Below are 19,965 nucleotides of genomic sequence, written 5' to 3'. Positions count from 1 at the left end.
AGTTTAATCTGATTTATCAAATTAGCCAGACTCTATACTTACTTATGCTGTATGTTTTAAAATATAAAACGGATCACTTTTTAAATCAGAGGGACTTTCAATAATCAGATTACTTTATATTTCTCTATAGGTACACTAAAAATCAGTTGCATTGCAGTTGTTTGGCTATTTTAAACTTTATTAATAAGGTTAAATTAATAATATCATACTTCTTTGCAAGTGATATTTGGACATTGCTGAACATTAACGGAAATGATAGTGTTTGGAAACTTTTGAATGTGTCCATTAGGAAAAGTAGAGCAGGGGACTTGGGGGTCGGGAGGCGGGGAAAGGCCAGTGGGGAAGGGGGAGGGGGAAGGCCTTGATTTACAAAGAGAGGTTGGGCAGGAGCCTCAGCTGCTCCCCCAACCCACCCTCTGCTCTGATGGAGATTTGTAGAGGCGATCTGGTCCTTCCATGGCCCCAACACTCACCCATTTTTACCATGGTTCACCCCTTTTTTTTCCTTCCAGAGGGAGTCGGGGAAAGGGAAAAGGAAGCCAAAGAGAAAATAATGAAGCCCATTTTCTGTTCATTAGAAACTCCTCAATGTCATTTCCATGTTATAAAACCTATTCAGAAATTCCCAAGATAACTTAACACTGTCTGCTATTCTTGAATCTTCTCTAAGCCCTCATGTTGGGGCTTTCTCTCCCTTTTCCTTCCTTCTTTCCTTCCCTCTCTCTTCCCTACCCCTTCTGTTCCTTTCCTTTCTTTTCTTCTCTCTTCCCTCCTTCATTCCTCCCTTCCCAAACCTGCCCTGTGCCCTGTACATGGATTTGATACTTTCTTCATTCTTGGCTCAGTTTTGAAATACTCTGTCTTGGAGTCATCTCTCAGGATTCCTGAAAAGACTATAAGCAGACCTGTTGGCTCAGCTCTGGGAGAATGGGAAAGAAGAGGCCACGTCTGCTCTGAGGAAGCGCTCCCCACTTTCCAACTCACGCTCAGGACCCTGCTCTGGGACTAAGAGACCCACATCACTTAGAAAAATGTTGGTCTCTCCACCCAAGGCTCTCTCCTTTGAGGCCTACTGGACTTTTCTCTGAGGTCGGAGATGTTTCCAGTGCATTTCTCACAATTAGCAACTGAAAAACATTGGCTGTAGCCTGTGATAGGAAAACAACAGGGCCCGATGGCTCCAGAGAGCACAGAACTGGAATTTATGTGGTCGAGAACTCAGTACTTGCAAACTTCATTTTCAAATACATCATTTAAAAGTCGAATTATTCTGGAGACTCTATCCGGGTTACTGAAGACACACCAAGGTCTCTGGCTTAGCGTGAGAGGAAATGGATTGTTTTTACAAGTCCCCTGTCTGCCAGGGATGTTTCTGAGTTGTTTAAAGACAATAAATACTTCTAAAGAGGGTCGATGACATTAAATGTGCAGCAGATGCTGGATGACCTGTGCAGCCCTTCCTACGTGAGAGGTGCTCTCCTAAATTTTTCAATCTTTATGCCAATCCTTTGAGATAGGTGTTATAATTATCCCCTCTTTTACGAGTGAGTAAACTGAGGCACAGAGAGGTCAAGAACCTAGTCCAGAATTGCACAATGAGTCAGTGGCATGGCTGGATTTGAACACTGGCTGTCTGGCGGGAGTCTGTGCCCATAACCACTCCAGCCTCCTGCCCCTCGAAGTGGGGCGCAAGACAGGGGGAACTCAGCTTCTGCCTAGGACCCACACTGCCTCAACACCATCCGTCTGGACAATGACATATTGTGTCAGTTTCCTTTCTGCTCCATCTGCCCAGACCCGCCTGTAGTGGTTCCTTCTCATCATTTAGGGTTCAGGTTAAAATCCCCACTGCAGGACACCTGACCAGATAGCTCCCCCATTGAAGCAGTTCTGGAGCCCAGCCCCTAGCCCAGTGCCAGGACCAGAGCAAGTGCTTTTACAAATATTTTTCTCAGTGAATGCACAGCAAGGGGAAGGAACACAGACGAGGCCCCCACTCTCTCGATGCCGGGGGTGAGAGGTTGTCCTAGGCAGCTAGGGCTGCTATGAAGAAATATCACACACCAGGGGGCTTCAACAACAAAAATGTGTATCTCACAGCTCTGGAGGTAGGAAGTCCAAGACCAAGATGCTAACAGGGTTGCGTTCAGGTGAGAGGTGTCCTCCCATCTTGTAGGAACCTACCTTCTTCCTGTGTGCACACAAGGTGTGGGATGGGGGAGGTCTCTTGTGCCTCTTAGAAGGAAGGGCACAATACCTACTCCTGAGGCCTCCGCCCTTATAACCTCATTCTCAAAGTCACCAACTACCATCACAATGGGGATGAGGGGTTCAACGTATGAATTTTGGGGGACACAAACCTTCAGTCCATAACAAAGAGGAAACATTTCTCCCCTTCTGTGTCCTAGGTGCCGGGTCTCCTCTGGAAAGCACCCCCCCCCCTTTTTTTTAGATTTTTATGTATTTATTTATTTGACAGAGATCACAAGTAGGCAGAGAGGCAGGCAGAGAGAGGGGGAAGCAGGCTCCCCGCTGAGCAGAGAGCCCAATGAGGGGCTCAATCCTAGGACCCTGAGATCATGACCTGAGCCAAAGGCAGAGGCTTAACCCACTGAGCCACCCAGGTGCCCCAAGCAGGTTTTGTCTTTAAGAGATGTAGCCACACTGGACCGTTGGAGCAAAAACTGGATGCTGTTGCTCTCATCACAAGGGCTGTTTGACCTCCCGCAGGGGCAGACTATGGTTGATTCAAGCTAACCTCTGTAAGTTGTGGTCTTTTTTTTTTTTTTTTTTTTAAAGTTGTGGTCCTTTTAAGTCTTCTCACAGGATAGGATTTGCATCTCTGAATTTTCTCTTGCTTTGCACAAGGGGCTGAGTCACAGAACTAAAGTGTGACAATTTCAGCAGGACTTTTTAACGAGGTGTGCAAATATTTACCTTGTTTCCCTATCATGAGTCTGTCATTAGAGGCCACTATTGTGACAATCTAATTGCTGTGGGGTCAGCTCCAACTTCTTTTTTCCCCCTCTACTTTACCCCAAAAGAGGACAAAGGTATAATTTTTAAATTAACTTATGTTCAGAAAATTTCCCCCAAAGGTGTCTTGGTAGGAGGCAAACCCTCCAAAACACAACCCACGTTGTGTAGGGGTTTTATTTGTTTGTTTTTGTTGTTCATTTTTCATCTCCTTTTCCTGAAGGAAATAAAACTTGTACCTCAGAGTGGTACCTCAAAGCATAACAAGGTAGCCAATGGATTTGACATGACAGGTCACATGCTGGCCAGGGGTCCTATCACAGCAGGAGGACCAATACCACAAACAGGAGCTAGCAAAGGTCCCTAACATCCAGTTCTAGCTCTTCCATATGCAGAGAGTTTGGCCATGCATTGTGAAAATAGGGTCCTTTTACACCTGGCAGATGAGGAGACATGCAACATAGACCTGACAAATCATGTGCTCTCCTCTGGAATTCTGAAGCTCCTAGCAGGGTTGGGCAATCTTCTTTAGCTGGGTCATGGGGATGTAGGGAGGGCAAACAGCAGAGTTCTGGTCCTGGGGGGAAGTGAGGTACGGTCTTCCACTGAGCCCTTATCCCAGATCGATTCTGGGGCCTGATTCTGGTTGTGATTCTTCCTGTTCACCTTCCTATTGTTCTTGTGCATTTTCTGAGTCCCGTTCCCCAGCCTTCTGATAAATGAATTCTCAGCTTAAATCAGCCAGCATCAGTGCTGTTTATGCACCAAATAATTGAGATCAATACAGAGTGAAGCGCTAACAAGGGGTTAAGGCCAAGTACAAAACTAGGGCACCATATTAGGGAATCGAATTTTCGAAGGGGTAAACAAAAAAATGTTAAAAACTATACATTTGGGGGTTCAGTGTCTCTTTGAAGTTTTCTTAGCTTTGATTCATTTGACTCTTTTCCTTTTGGATTGCTTCTTTCCTCTCCCTTATGGCTGTGGCAGTATGACCTGCCCCCTCCCCTTTCCCACGCTAAGAAGGAAGCAGGATGGGAGCCACAGAAGTGGGGGCCGGGGTCCCTTCTGAGAAGTGCTCTGCCTCTAGACTTTTGTCCAGGCTAGACAAAAAGAATCCAGCATGTAGTCTGGCTAGGTCACCAGAACAGGGCCTTGAATTAGAACCCTTCCATTCACAGGAAAGAGAGACTGAGAACTCATTTAAGCAAAAAGGGGGAAAAAGGAAAGCTATCAGGTCACATGACTAAAAGACTGTCAGGAAACCACAGCAACAGGGTCACACCCCACCACCTAGCTCCCTAGCGAAGAAAGGTCTTTTTCCTGCGCTTCCAAAGAAAATTCCTGGAGAGGCCTCTGATTGGCCTGTCCTGAGTCACATGCTCACCCCTGAACCAATCAGTGCACCCAGGTGGTGGAGTTCTCTGATTGGTGAGACGGAGGTTCTGTCTACTTGTTGGAACGAGATTTTGAGCAGACAGAAAGAAGAGAGGCAGTCCCACCTGAACACCACGGAAAGGGACCCCACCTGGGACGCCTGGGTGGGTCAGTCAGTTAGGCGTCTGCTTTTGGCTCAGGTCATGATCCCAGGATCCTGGGATGGAGCCCTGCATCAGGCTCCCTGCTTTTACCAGCTTCTCCCACCCTCCCCGCACCCCTCCCCTCCCCCCTCCCCGCACCCCTCCCCCATGCTTGTGCCTGCACCTGCGGCCTCTCTCTAGCTCAAATAAATGAATAAATAAATAACTTAAGAAAAGAGAGAAAGGATCCCCAACAGGAAAGGTTCCTATTAATTGGAGGGAGTGAGAAGAGATGCCAGCAGGCAACAAAAGCCGGTGTCCTGTCCTGGCCCAAACTTAGCTGCTAAGGAGGAGCCTCCCCACATGGTCCCTGGGAGGAGGACCCGGGCAGCGGCTTTTGGTCACCTCTTTCTTACAAAGAACGTGCGTTTTTTTTTTTTTTTTAAAGATTTTATTTATTTATTTATTTGACAGAGATCACAAGTAGGCAGAGAGGCAGGCAGAGAGAGAGAGAAAGGGAAGCAGGCTCCCTGTGGAGCAGAGAGCCCGATGCGGGACTCGATCCCAGGACACTGGGATCATGACCTGAGCCGAAGGCAGCGGCTTAACCCACTGAGCCACCCAGGCGCCCCAAGAATGTGCGTTTTGACAACCCCTCAGTCTACTTTGTTTGTTCTAGAGCCTGTATTAGTTTCCCAGCACCGTTGTATGCAGGACCACAAGCGTCATGGCTTAGAGCAACAGGAAGTTAACCTATCACAGCTCTGGAAGCCACAGTCTGAAGTCAAGGTGTTGGCGGGGCCTCACCACCTCTGGGGCCCAGGTGGAGAACCCTTTATTGACTCCTACAGCTTCTCTCAGTGTTCGTTGGCTTGTGGCTGCGAAAGGCCAATCTCTGCCTCCACCGTCAGTCACCTTCTCTTCCTCTTTATGTCTCTGGCTGTTTCTCATAATAACACCCGACATTGGATTTAGGGCTCGCTAGAATAATCCAGAATGGTCTCAAAATCCTTACCTTAACTACATTTGTAGGACCCCTTTTCCAAATTAGGTCACATTTGTTATTTGCATCGTCAGTCACCCTTCCTTAGCCCATCCTACTTCTCTCTCTCTCTCTCTCTCTCTCACACACACACACACACACACACACACACACACCCCAAAACCTCCATTGAGTTAGGACCTGCCTGTCATGTCATATTTGTCTTCATAAGGCCGAAAACAGTACTTAAACCAGAGTAGACGCTCTGTGAATGTTAGCTGATTGAATAAAAGTACGAAAGACTTGATCCCCTTGGATTCCATCCCTCCGCGCTTCTTCCATACATCTAGTCCGGCTCCAAACCCATTCTGTCCCTGTCGCGTATGCATGTATCTCTGTCCCTCATTAAAATACACACTCCCTGAAGCCTCTTTTTCCTGATTGTGGGTTATAATTTTTGCCCTTTAATTCAGAGCAAGGAAATTTAAGTGCTAAATATTGTGTTCCATGTGCACCAAGGAATTAATAGAAGATGAAGACAAATGTAAATGCCTGTGGCGTGGTCTTGGTTTTACTTTCTTTGTCCAGCTGTAAAGAATTCTGGCTTCCCCTCCTCCTCCTCCTAATACGTTTTTCATCTCAAATTACAGGTGAAGTGAACAGTCACTGTGTCCAAAACTTTGACTATTTTTTTAAAAAAGATTTTATTTATTCATTTGACAGAGATCACAAGTAGGCAGAGAGGAAGGCAGAGAGAGAGGAAGGAGAACAGGCTCCCCACTGAGCAGAGAGCCCGATGCGGGGCTTGATCCTAGGACCCTGGGATCACAACCTGAGCCAAAAGCAGAGGCTTTAACCCACTGAGCCACCCAGGCGCCCCTGTTTTTTTTTTTTTTTTTTTTTTTTTTAATCTACGTCTCCTTTCTCAACTCAGTCACCTCCCTCAATTCTTATTTCCTTAACTTGGCCCTGAACAACTGATGCATAGAAAGTAAGCTTCAGATGGGCGCTAAACAGATTTTAGTAGGTTGAAAAGCAGGAGGCTAACCCTTGTTGTTGACTGCGTTAAATCTAATTTTAAAAAAAGTAATAATTAACATGCTCTGCTACCCAAGCCTTGTCAGTCTGAAACACCTGCTGGGAAAGGACTAGTAATGGAGTAATTTCTACTGAGACACTTCACAGCCACAAAGATAATTAAATGACAGCAGTGATGCCCCACAGCTTTGAGCCTGGCGTGTGACTACCCATGTGTTCATGGAAGCTTCCCGATGGCTCTTGACAAGACGTTCTTGAGCCCGCACCATCCAGCAGCACAGGGCTAGACGCTCAGGAGACATGTGCCTGGTGAGAGGCCAGAGAGGTTTAGCTTGACTCCGGCAGTCTTCTCAGGAGAGCCCAGTTTTCACATTTCCGCAGCAAGGAATCTGTGTACACCAGAGAACCAGGTTTCAATTACTTTGCACATTGCTGTGCTAAATGAGCGAGCTTTCCAGGGGCCCTGCAGACACCACAAAAATGTTCCCCCAGGGCAGAAGCATAAAAACATAATGATCTTGCTGTAGATGTTTCCCCACAAACCCCCACGCAGGGCTCCTCAGGAATGAAAACCAGACTGGGAGCCGAGCCACGAGACCCACCATCGCGGAGATGCTCGGCTCCTCACAGCTTTTCACCACCCCAGTGTGGGCCGGGGTTTGCGTTCAGCCACATTCATGAGAGTTGGGGGGGTGGTGGAGTCATTTGACACCTAATTTGACTTGGGGAATACTTGCTCTTTGCGTAGAAACAGGAGATATGCCAACGGGGTGATTGGAGTTGATTTCACGAGAGACTATTTTTTTCCCCTTTTGTTGTGAGCATAATTTAGGAAGGAGACAAATGCATGACTGTGTCCCCGGCAGTCTGTATGCAGTCCACAATGTGTCCCTGTAAATTCAGTAGGTTAAATTTAATATGTTGGGCACCACGAAGTTATACTCCAGGCATATTTCTGTCTCCTGTTGTGCTAAAATTAAGATGCCTGCTTTAGGTTTTGTAAGGTGACTTCTGCAGAAAGCCTACAGAACTGATTGAAAATAGCAAGGTGCATAGTGAAATAAATGACTATTCTCTCCACTGTCACATGAGGCTGTGACCCTGGCTCCCAGTGGAGTGAAGGGGAGGGGTCCAGGAATAGGTAGTCGTGAGAGAGATTTTTAAATTCATTAAGAAAGAGGAGCCAAAGCTCAGTTTTTACACAAAGGTGAAGGCTTTGGCTCTCTGAGTGGATGGTCCTGTAGTTTCTGCTTCAATATCCCTGGGTCACAAACATACAAAGATCCAGTGGAGTCTGCTGCCCCAGGATGAGGGAGCACCTCTGGGAGCTGGGAGTGACTGTGGGGACAGTTCAACCATCCCAGGAGAACACAGAAGGGAAGAAAGAAGTGTGTGTCTCTGGTCAGCGACAGGGGACAGTGGGGGGAAAAGAAAGGGGCGAGGCCTCTAGGACAGAAGTCAGCCACAGGAACACGAGTAAGGGCAAAAACCAGCTCAGGATCTTGCTCTCTGTGACCAGTGGCCATGGCAACAGGACCTGACCTTTTATTTAGTGTGACAAGAGCTGAACCAAGTTCCTAGGTGTCCTGTGGATGAGTTGCCATGAAGAGAAGCATAGGACCCTGAGTATCTTAGGTATGATGCCTTAGCCAACAGGGGATCAGTGCCAGAGCCCTCTGGCTTTGGACTTGGAACTCAGGTAAAGCCCTTGAAGAAGAAGCAGTGAGATGTGTGTGTGTGTGTGTGTGTGTGTGTGTGTGTGTGTGCCCATGGGATGCCCAGGTCTTTAGAAGGATTAATAATCACCATGAGTGTGCACTATCTGAGACACTATTCTAAGATTTTCTTATGAAGTGTACAATCCACATTGAAGATTTTTACATATAGTAACTCACTGACTTCTACAAGGGAGGTACTATTATTATCTGCATTTAATAAATCAGGAAACGGAAGCCAATGGAGTATGAGTAACTGGGGCAACGGGGAGGTAGAGCCCAGGCCGGCGGACTTGAAGTCCTGGCCCCGTGTTACCACCCTGTGTGTGGTCTGCCCCAGCCATGTTCACTCCCCAGTCCCTGGCATCAGAGAGCGTCAGCTGGATGTGGTGAAAGGGACCATGCAGCTGTGAGAAAGGTGGAATCCTGAGATGGAGAGATGGTTTTGGATTGTCTCTGTGGGCTCTAAATGTAATCACAAGCGTCCTTACAAGGAAGAGGCAGAGGGATCCTTGACCACATGGAGGCAGAGGATGACATGACAGGGGAGGCCAGGGAATGTGAAGCGAGGAAGGAGTCAGGAGCCAAGGAGCGCAGACACCTTCCAGAAGGTGCAACGGCAAAGAAATGGGGTCTTCCTAGTGCCCCCAGGAGGGGCCAGCCTGGCCAGTGCCTTGCTTTGAGCCCTGTCATACCCATTTCAGACTCTGGCCGCTGGAATTGGAAGATAAGACATTTGTGTTTGTTTTCAGTTACCAAGTGTGTGAAAATTTGTTATAGCAGCCATAGGAAATTAATACACCATGGTTCTCAATGCTTTTCATAGAAACACATAGAGATGAGTCCTTGCTGGGGGGGGGGGGGCTTATGTCCCCAGTCATGGTCACATTTCAATACCATCAGTTCCCACCAAATTAAGTAGTGTGTGTGTGTGTGTGTGTGTGTGTGTGTGTGTGTGATTGGTGAAGATAAGTTATAATAAACATGTTATAATTACATGATTCAGAGAACTAAAAAGATCTCAAAATTCATTGTTAAAAGGTTAGTATTATAAATCTAATACATGGTTTTAAATCTTTTTACTTTGACTCCACAAAGAATATGAACAAGTAGGTAACGCTGAAGAATAAACCTATGTGAACCTTATTTGATGGGTGCCTGGGTGGCTCAGTCCGGTAAGCATCCGCATTCGACTCAGGTCATGATCTCAGCGTCCTAGGATTGAGCCCCGCATTGGGCTCTCTGCTCAGTGGGGAGTCTGCTTCTCCCTCTGCCCCTTCCCTCTGCTTGTGCTTTCTCCTCAAATAAATAAAATAAAATAAAATAATAAGATAAAAACCTTATTTGATTATTTGTAATGACATAATATTATTATTTGCCTCTGCAATTGTTAACTGACACCCCCAGGAATGTTCATAGCATTATTCTGCATTCAGAAATGTAGATGCAAGTGCCCCTACTCATGCCTTTTCATCTTCCCTTGTCCCTTTCTTAATAAAAGTATATCCACAGTTAGAAGGACAAGAAAAGGGATGTAAAAGACAAAATGAGCCCCTAGCACACAAATCGCAGCTGGCTGTTAGGGACTGGGGACTTGGGATGTTTCCATTCTGCTAGCGGTAGGGTCCTCTCTTGTTCAGGTAGTTGGTCCGGATGTAAGTGATAGCAAGTGAGGTTGTGATTGGAATCACTGGGAATCTTATTTAATTAAAAAAAAAAGCTAATCAGTCACAAACTTTGGTCCGACATTACTAACTGTGGAACAGTCCTGGATATGGACACCCAGTGTTCCTTGGGAGAGGAAAGGAAAAGTACGTCTCTCTTTTACAGGCAGGGTCTCATGGTGTGTATGGGATACAGGTGTTGTGTGTTTGTTAGGACAAATACACAGGCAGCCTTGAGAGTTGAGAGCATAGGTGAAACTCTTCTCATTCACGTAAGGTGTCAGCTCATAACCCGAGGTTACAGCTCATAACCTGAGGTTATCTCAGGAGCATTTACCTGGGCGCAGAAGGAAGGGGTCAGTAGATGCAAACTGTGTCTTATTAGGTTATTTTGACCTCAAAAAAGTGGAAGAGACAGCAAACAGGGACAAGGCAGGAAGGACACTTGCCATTGGGAGTGAGTCTCCAGGAGAAGTCTTCACCTAGAAACCCTACACTGGAAATCTTTGCAGTCATCTTACCTAAGATGTAAGCCCACTCCCAACATAGGGACATGCAGATGCTTCATTAACGTTAATGCTAAGTGAATCCTCACCACTGTGTAAAACTCTATTCATCATAAAAATCACCCTTAAGTGAGAAAAGAGATAATCCAACAGAGGCAGACAAATGTTAGAATGGAAGGATTTTAAAAGATCTCTAAGTACTTCTCATGTTCATTGCCAGGTAAACTTTATGCTAAACAGGCAGTCTACTAAACTGTCACTAGTCCAGGTGAGTTGGCAACCACGTACACATTGCTCACATCTGTAATGGAGTGTTCCACGTATAAACAAGTTCTGACACTTCATTTCTGTCTTAGGAGGAATTGTGTGCTGTAAAGATTCATAATCTGCTTCAAAACAGCATCAAAGTCTTGTCAGGTGGTCCTGGTTTCCTTGAATTAATTGAGAAAGTGCCGGTCTTTTTTGAAGAATGATTTTTGAGTCTATCCATCTTCACATTAACGCTGGGAAGGCTTAGTTCTATAGAATAAAGAAAGGCAAGATACACAAGAGAAGATAAAAATGGAGTCCATCAGCAGTGGCAATCTCGTCCTCAAATAAATCTTCACTTTTACTTCCATGATTTCTATGTCCCTCTGTAACTGCCATGATCATGGTCTGTCCTGTGATTTCTGTTTTTTATGCCACACCTGTATCACATTCCTCTAAGAGGTGGTGAAATCGGGAAAGGGAAAGATTGTCTTAAGTTATTGTATTCCCCAAATCGCACAATAGGGTGTTTGTTTCACAATAGACATTAAATAACAATTCTACGCCTTATATTGGCCATCGTGTTAGATTTTATTCTAACAATGTGAAAAAGATCAATAGTTCAAGACTGCCTTGAACCTTGTTAAAATATGTTTAAGGTAGGTTTTATTACTGTTCAGGAGTGGTGAGGTCAACAGACCAGAAGACGACCACCACTGAACAGAGAGTGTCCCCAAGAGGAGGGGACATGCCATGTGCTGCAGGGCCATGTGGGGAAGCCAGAGCTGGGCAGGGGGCAGAAAGAGGAAGGGTGGGGGGACGTGTGGGCAAGAACCTTTATTGTGGTTTCTGTGGGAAGGGAACAGGCAAGGGAGGGTGTGCAAATTTAGGATAGCTACTTCGAAGGATTCCAGCAAGGTCTGAGTGTAAGGGCTGTATCTAGCTGTCTAGTCCCTGTCTCCAGTGTAATTAGGATGGGGTAATAGTGGCTCCCTGAGAGATCCTTATGTGAGCCGGGAAAGGAGGTGGTGGCGATGTGGTGTCTGGATTGACTGGTTTATATGTGAAAGGCATACTTTCAGGTGAGTTTTGAACTCTCTCTAAGAATTGGCCAGCTCTGAGAGGGGCGGAGTCTCTCCAGGGCCAGCAAGTCCCCAGATGTCAAGGCATCAGAATCAAAAGACATGCTTAATACATGTGGAGAAACTACTACCAGACATACAGAACAGTAAGAACGTGAATGGTGAACACCTGTGCTGAGCTTGGCCTCTGCCACATGTATGAGCTCACAAGATTTTGAGCTGTTGCTGTTTTAGCTAGGCTAGATCACTTGCCTGAGAACATTCTGCTGCTAAATTTCTAAATTAGGATTACCAAATGGCATGGGTCCAGCGAACCATAAAGGCCTGGTAGTGTTTAAGGGAGGTGGCATGGAGCAGTTAAAAGAACATAGCAGTGCTAGAGAGAGTAAGCTTGGTGAGAAGGAAGGTGGGGGCATGATGGTCTATATTCTCTTCTCATGCGAGAGATAAATGAGAGATTATATTCTGAATGAATAAAAAATACTATAGAGTTGAGGGTCCATATCTGGACTCTTTATTCTGTTCCACTGGTCTATGTTCTGTTTTTGTGCCAGTAAAATGCTGTCTTGGTGATCACAGATTTGTAGTAAAGCTTGAAATCAGGCAACATGATGCCACCAGCTTTGTTTTTCCTTTCCAATGTTTCTTTGGTGATTTGGGGGTATTTTCTGGTTCCAAATGCATTTTAGGACTGTTTGTTCTAGCACTTTGAAAAACGCTGGTGGAATTTTGATCGGGAAGGCATTGAAAGTATAGATTGCTCTGGGCAGTATAGACATTTTAACAATGTTTATTTTTCTGATCCATAAGATAATGACCCTCAACTCTATGGTCAAGTAATCTTCAACAAAGCAGGAAAAAAATATCCAATGGAAAAAAGACAGTCTCTTCAATAAATGGTGCTGGGAAAATTGGACAGCTGTGTATAGAAGAATGAAACTCAACCTTTCTCTTACACCATATACAAAGATAAACTCAAAATGGATGAAAGATCTCAACATGAGGCAGGAATCTATCAAAATCCTACAGGAGAACATAGGCAGTAACTTCTTTGACATCAACCACAGCAATTTCTTTTAAGAAATGTCTCCAAAGGCAAAGGAAAAAAAAGTGAAAATGAACTTTTGGGACTTCATCGAGATAAAAAGCTTCTGCACAGCAAAGGAAGCAGTCAAGAAAACAAAGAGGCAACCCGTGGAATGGGAGAAGATATTTGCAAATGACACTATAGACAAAGGGCTGATATCTAAGATCTATAAAGAACTCCTCAAACTCAACACCCAAAAACCAGATAATCATGTCAAAAGATGTGCAAAATAGATGAACAGACACTTCTCCAAAGAAGACATACAAATGGCTAGCAGACACATGAAAAAATGTTCATCATTGTTAGCCATCAGGGAAATTCAAATCAAAACCACATTGAGATACCACCTTACACCAGTTAGAATGGCCCAAATCAACAAGACAGGAAACAAGAAGTGTTGGAGAAGATGTGGAGAAAGTGGAACATTCTTACACTGTTGGTGGAAATGCAAGCTGGTGCAGCCACTTGGAAAACAGTGTGAGATTCTTCAGAAAATTAAAAATAAAGCTACCCTTTGACCCAGAAATTGCACTACTGGGTATTTATTCCAAAGATACAGATATAGTAAAAAGAATGTACACCAGTATTCATAACAGCAATGGCCACAATTGCCAAACTGTGGAAAGATCCAAGATGCCCTTCAACAGACAAATGGATAAGGAAGATATGGTTCGTATATACAATGGAATATTACGCCTCCATCAGGAAAGATGAATACCCAACTTTTGTATCAACATGGACAGGACTGGAAGAGATTATGCTGAATGATATAGGTCAAGCAGAGAAAGTCAGTATCCTATGGTTTCACTTACTTGTGGAGCATAAGGAATAACATGGAGGACATTAAGGAAGGAAAGGAAAAGTGAATTGGGGTAAATCGGAGGGGGAGATGAATTATGAGTGGACTCTGAGAAACAAACTGAGGGTTTTGGAGGGGGTGGGGCGGTGGGTGAGCCTGGTGGTGGGTGTTAAGGAAGGCATGTACTGCCTGGAGCACTGGGTGTGGTGCATAAACAATGAATCTTGGAACACTGAGAAATATAAAATTAAGTTGTAAAAGAAAAAACAAAAAGAAAAATACCTACTCACAAAATTTAATTGAGCTAAACAGACATGCTATCTAATAGGTTATCAATAGGCCAGGTGAGTCGAAGAAATATATTTCTTGGGATGCCTCGGTGGCTCCATTGGTTAAGGGAGTCTTTGGCTCAGGTCATGATCCCAGGGTTCTGGGATCAAGTCTCGCATCAGGCTCCTTGCTCAGTGGGGAGCTTGTTTCTCCCACTGCCTGCCTCTGCCCCTGCTTGTGTGCGCGCTCTCTCTCTCTCTGACTAATAAATAAATGAAATCCTTTTTTTAGAAAAAGAAGAAATATATGTTCTTAATGATTCTCTATTCTGGTAGGGGTTGAAAGGAACTCTAGTTAATTTTCTTACATTGAAATGCACTTAAAAAATGTAAAAATTAAGGTTTGACTTTAGCAAGTGGGTGGCCTTCCAGTGGGTGGCCTATGCCAGTGTTCCCATCTAACAAACAGGCCAGGAGCATAAAGACACAGCCCAGGGAGAAAGCATGCATGACATTAAGGGAAGTGGGTAAGGAGATACCACCCAGAGGGAATGGGGCTGAAAGTCCCCGAAACATTTCTCAAAGTGTCACAGCCACAAGTCAGGGAGGATACAGAGTCCAAGGGGTCAGAGTGAGGTCCGCACGGAAGCAGTGTGATTGGTGGGAAGTCGGGCTCAAGCTGGACCAGCTGGGGTTCTGTTATTGTCTGTGAGAACCAGAGAGAATGAGGCTGGCTTGAAGGAGCCTCTGATGTTGTGGTAATTCGTCACAAAGAGCCCATTTCATACTATTCTTACCTGGGGAGCTTCCAAAACCATGTCTCATTGGAGCTCTCCAAGCCAGTACAACCCCAGATGGTGCCGGGGCCCCACTCAAGATTCCATCTTTTTCTGGAAGCCTAGACTGTGTGTTGAAGTAATGCCAGAAGCCCAGACAGAACCCTTGGGCTTCCTTGAGAGTAACATGCAGTGAATATTCATCCAGTTAATTCGATCTCATTGAAAAAATCTTGTCCTGAACAGGGAAAAGGTGTCATGCACCTGCAATATACGCTCTCACCTTTTTAATGAGTGTTTGCAAATGCCCAGCGCTTTGGCATCATCTACATTAAATGAGTAGGGTGCTATTGCCACCTTGTGATCAGAGATAGAAGTGTTTTTATTCCGGGAGCTGATTATGTAATGCCTCATTTAAATAAGGATTAGCGTCTCTCATCTCCTTTTGATCAACTCTTTCTTCTTTTGTTGCTTTACATGTATTTATAAAAATGTGTACTTAAATTTTTAAAAAATCTGCATTTAACCTAAAGTGGGCAAGAAAACCCACCCCAAACCATCAGAAGCCAAGGAAGGGGCCAGTGTTTCTAGAGTCTCTAGCTGCACCTGTTCTCAGAAAAACAATCTGGCAGCTTTGGGGCCAGACACTGAAAACATCTGGCCACCTGCTAGATTAAACTGTAGGAACTCCAAATTGTCCTAGATATCCCTTCAAGGGAAACACTAAAAATCGCTCTGAGTTTCATTGTCAGAGATGATTGGAGCTGCCTTCTGCTTTAATACTTTTTTTTTTTTGATGAGAGGATTATTATAAAATCAAGCTAAATATTTTGTAAATGTTATCCAGAGAGAACATTCCCAACCACTAGAAATTAAAATAAGCACAATATTACTAGCAGGAAAAACTTCACATTGACTCTAAATGAATATGGACCATTTTTTTTTTTTTTTTTAATGCTTCAGAAACTAGCTCCCACCACCCCCCAATAGGAAGATCATGGATTGAAATGCCATCCACCTCCGGTGCAATTTTCACTCATTTCTTTCACATCAGTTGTTTCTGTAATTTGTGTGCACCTTGAAAACTGTCTGTGGGTGGCCGTGACACTATTTTCTTGAGAGGCCGTTGGCCTTACAATAGTTCTTCTGGCCTTTCATGAGCCCTGATTTAAGCCCTGTCCTCACCCTCTGTCCTTCATCTCCAGCCCCCATAACTTCTCGTCTTGTTAACTAACATTGACCAGAAACGTTCTTTGCCAAGCATGGAAGAGGGGTGTGTTTATAAGGGGCAAATTCAGGTCTTTTTGTTTTTATTGGTTAGAAAGATGAATCTAGGCCTTAGATATTCTCAGCAATAACTTAGATAAGGAAAGAATAAGCCAGGATCGTAAAAACATATAAGCTACCTGGCATTTAAAGGAAGATCCAAATCACACAGGGCGTCTGAACTGTTAGTTCGAATAGCACTTTAAGCAGCTATGGTCTAGCCCTCCTCTTCAGGGGGGGAAGCATTAGGGGCTCATCCCAGAAATTACATCCTGAGGCTAATGTTGAAATGACTACTTCCTGTTTTAACATGGCTCATCGGAAGCTGTGTGGGAACAGCACTGGGAAGATGGGAACCCTTTAGTTTAGTTGCTCTGTAATGATATTTGGGCAACAGCCTCGTTAGGGCTTCCAGAAGACAGGGCCTCCATGTTCCTGTTCATCCAGCATATTCCCCTGTCAGAGCAAGTTTGATTTCTTGGTTATGGTTACTTATTTCTGGGTTAGTGCTGAGAGAGTATGTTGGAGCCCTCTCTGAAATCATACCCTCTTATTGCCTATAATCACAGCATTCCTCCTAGCTTCTAACTCTGGAAAAAATGTTAGTAATTGAGTGGTCAAAAGGGAAGAAATTCTTGTGCCATTAAAAACTTCCATGACCACCTTGACCTTTGAGTCTTCCCAATGACTTTCAACTTTCCTGAAGCCCTGGAGTGAATTCCTACCTTCTCAGGAGATGGACAAATCTCTCCATCACCGTCCAAGGAGGCTCTAAATGCCCTAAGACTTGGGTACCACTCAGGGTTTGTATGGCACTTTCCTCTGATACTCTGCACAGGTGCATGGCATCTCATGGGATTCTATTCTCCCAACTAAACTAGAAGCTCTTTCAGAAGCAGGGAACCTGTCAACTGTCTCATCGTTCTGGGAAGCCTTGGAAATGCCTGTGAACTTAGCATTTGTGCGTGGTCAATAATCAGATAATGAAGAATGAGAGAAGGAAGAAGAGGAGGAAGAAAAGGAGGTGGAGAAGTCAAAGAGAGATGGATAGCAAAAGAACCCAAAGAATCTCAAGAATGACACAAAGACCTAAGGTTCAAGCAGGATTCAAGCAGGGCACGGCACTATTGTAATCCTGGGCTAGTGACGCCTTCATTTGTATCTTGTTATTTTGTGTTTGGAGTCTTGGGGTATCTACTGGAAGGCAACAAGAAGTGAGGCTAGATTGTGCATAGCCTGGGGAAAAAGTCAAGGAGACGGTTCAGTAGAGGGCGGTAAAGGAGCCTCTCTTCAGCTTCCTTTCTCACGGGGGCTCCTCATCCTCTTCCTTATACAACTGTCTCTGTTTCCTTGTGCTCTCATGCATTCCTCTCCTTTTTATGTGGTTGCAATTCAAGTTTATACATAATTCCAAGTTCCATTTCCTCTCTGTCATGGCCACAAAATATTATTTCATAAACTTCCATTTTACTCCACGGTTAGCATCCACGGTAAATTGTGGTGCTCGCCGGTCATTCCTTTGAGCTTATATGCCCACGTTTCCTTTGGGGGAAATATTACAGGCTTTCAGTTTGTTCCTCTTTCAATTTCAAATTATGATCATGAAGATCTATTAGGTGCATAGAATTGAGCCGATCATGCTTCTAATTTCACGGCATATCATCACCATCATTCTCTCTTGCAGCTCCTCTTATATTATTCTAGTTTATTTTATTTTCCTCTCTTTTCCCTCCTGGTCCCCAGTCTCATTCCCTTCCTTGGGTCTGGTGTATTTACTATATACTTTCCCCAAATGACTTTAAATAAATTTTTTTATATGTCTGTCCACGATAAACATATAGTATTGCTTTCTGTTTTAGAAAATGTACTTAAAAGGCATTGTGCCTCAAATCAATTCTGTTTCACACTTTGTTTTTTCAGCCACCTTTGGTCTTGAGATCGGTCCATGTTGCCATACGTGCAGCCAATTTCTTCCTTTCTCTTTCCTTTCTTCTGCACAGTGATCTGGTGCACGGATGGTGCACATTTTTTACGTATCTTTACTTTCACATTTTTTGATGGACATCTTCGTGGTTTCATTTTTTTTTTAAGATTTTTTGTTTATTTTTTTGACAGAGAGAGGCAGGGAGAGAGAGAGCCCACAAGCAGGGGGAACTGCAGGCAGAGGGCGAGGAAGAAGCAGGCTCCCCACAAAACAGAGAGCCTGACGTGGTGCTGGATCTCAGGACCCTGGGAACATGACCTGAGCCAAAGGCAGATGCCTAACCAACTGAGCCACCCAGGTGCCCCTGATATCTTTGTGACTTCTAACTCCTGGAACCCCCAACACTGTTGTCAGCCCCCTGGTACATGGTCTCTTGGTCATCAGAAAGAGAATTTGGGGGGCTATATATATGAGAGTAGAAAAACTGTGTCTGAAAGTTATGGTGTGCCCAATTTCACAAAATCCTGCCAGATTGCTCTCCAAATGAACACTCAAGCTGTGGGTCCACTAGCAGTGCATAGGGCTTTTGTTTTCCTACATCCCCACCAACAAATGGTTTTATCCAAGTTGCATTTTTGACCATCTGATGGGTTAAAATAGTATCTCAGGGTGGTTTACATTTGTTTTTCTCTGATACTAGTGTGGGGTCATTTTTCTTCTGTGAATTGTCTAGAATTTGTGGACATTTTCCAATTGTCAATTGTTCACTTGTCCACGTGCCCATTTCCTTCTTGTCCATTTTTCTATCAGGGGTCCCGTCTTTTTTGTACTCTAAGCTGGCAGTTCCATTGACATGCGAAAAGCGCTTAACTTGCCTGACTCTTCTAGTCTCATGAAAAATCAACTATGAACAATCTACCTTTGTCTGGATAAACGGACCCATAAGATCAAAGACTTGTTGCCCTAACATCACCTGCCAATTTCAAAGCTGAGAGAGAAGAGAAGGTCACAAGAGGGGGAGATGCTCTGAGCTGCCAACATTTGAGCTTTTATTTGCCAATGAGAAAAACTGTGCTTGGGATTTACAGACCTGTACCCTTGGGGATAAAAATACATTATATGTTTATAAAAAACATTTTAATTTAAGCATAAAGGAGGACAGTACTGACTTACAAAAATTCAGGGCAGTAAGACTTCAGGCATGGTGGGATACAAAGGTTTAAGGAGATCATTGTTCCACCTCTTGGTGACTTTTGCAGTGATTGGTCTTGTTCCTGGGCAGACTTCCTCTCCAGTAGCAAATGGTCCCTGGGATCTCCAGGCTGGTGGATCTTTGGTGCTTCTGATCTCCACGGGCAGAGTGTTTTGATGCCCTTAAGGGGGTAGTTTGTACTTAAACAAAATTACTCAGAGACTAATCGACATATACAAAATTTAAATGTGACATTAGTAAAATTTGTAACTTTAATAAGTTATAAATTCCATTCTAGTCACATTAGTGATGGTAATAAGTTATAAATGTAGAAGCCTAATTCTTCCTTATGCTTTACAAATTAAATTACAAATCTTATCATCTATTTATAAAGCTAGCAAATTTCAACAGTCACTTTTAAGAGTGCTTGAATAATCTAATAAAATTCCCTTAGACATTTAAACTACATTTATAAATTAAATATATTCAATTTTCTTTGAAGCCCTTCAAATGTCTGATTAACAAACAAAGCCTTCCAAGTTCTTAGATACTACTCTGATAAATCAAGTACATTAAAACTGTACATATGGGGAAAGTCATAAATTCTCCTAAATGGTCTTACACTGTTTTACATTAGTCAACTTTTCTTGTTGCTTTCATCCTAAAAATACAAGTCTAAATCAATTATCCAAATGCCTTTTTACTTTGGAGTAGCTGTTAATCTGTTAAGTACTCAGATTCTCTTAAGCATTACCAATGCTTAAAGTATCCAATATGTACAGATTGTTTTTTTTTTTTTTCCATACTTAATGGTTGCATACAACCTGAAGCTTTAGTTAGGATATAAGATCTGGAATAGCATGCTGGAAGAGTATGTTTTTCCCCATCCAGATGGGACAGACAGAGTCCTTTTTAATGGC

Source organism: Mustela putorius, unplaced genomic scaffold (genome assembly GCF_011764305.1).
Source record: "Mustela putorius furo isolate JIRA1106 unplaced genomic scaffold, ASM1176430v1.1 tig00000275_pilon_pilon_pilon, whole genome shotgun sequence".
In the NCBI taxonomy this organism is placed as follows: Eukaryota; Metazoa; Chordata; class Mammalia; order Carnivora; family Mustelidae; genus Mustela; species Mustela putorius.
The sequence above is the reverse complement of the archived record's forward strand: the minus strand, read 5'-3'. Positions refer to the sequence as shown.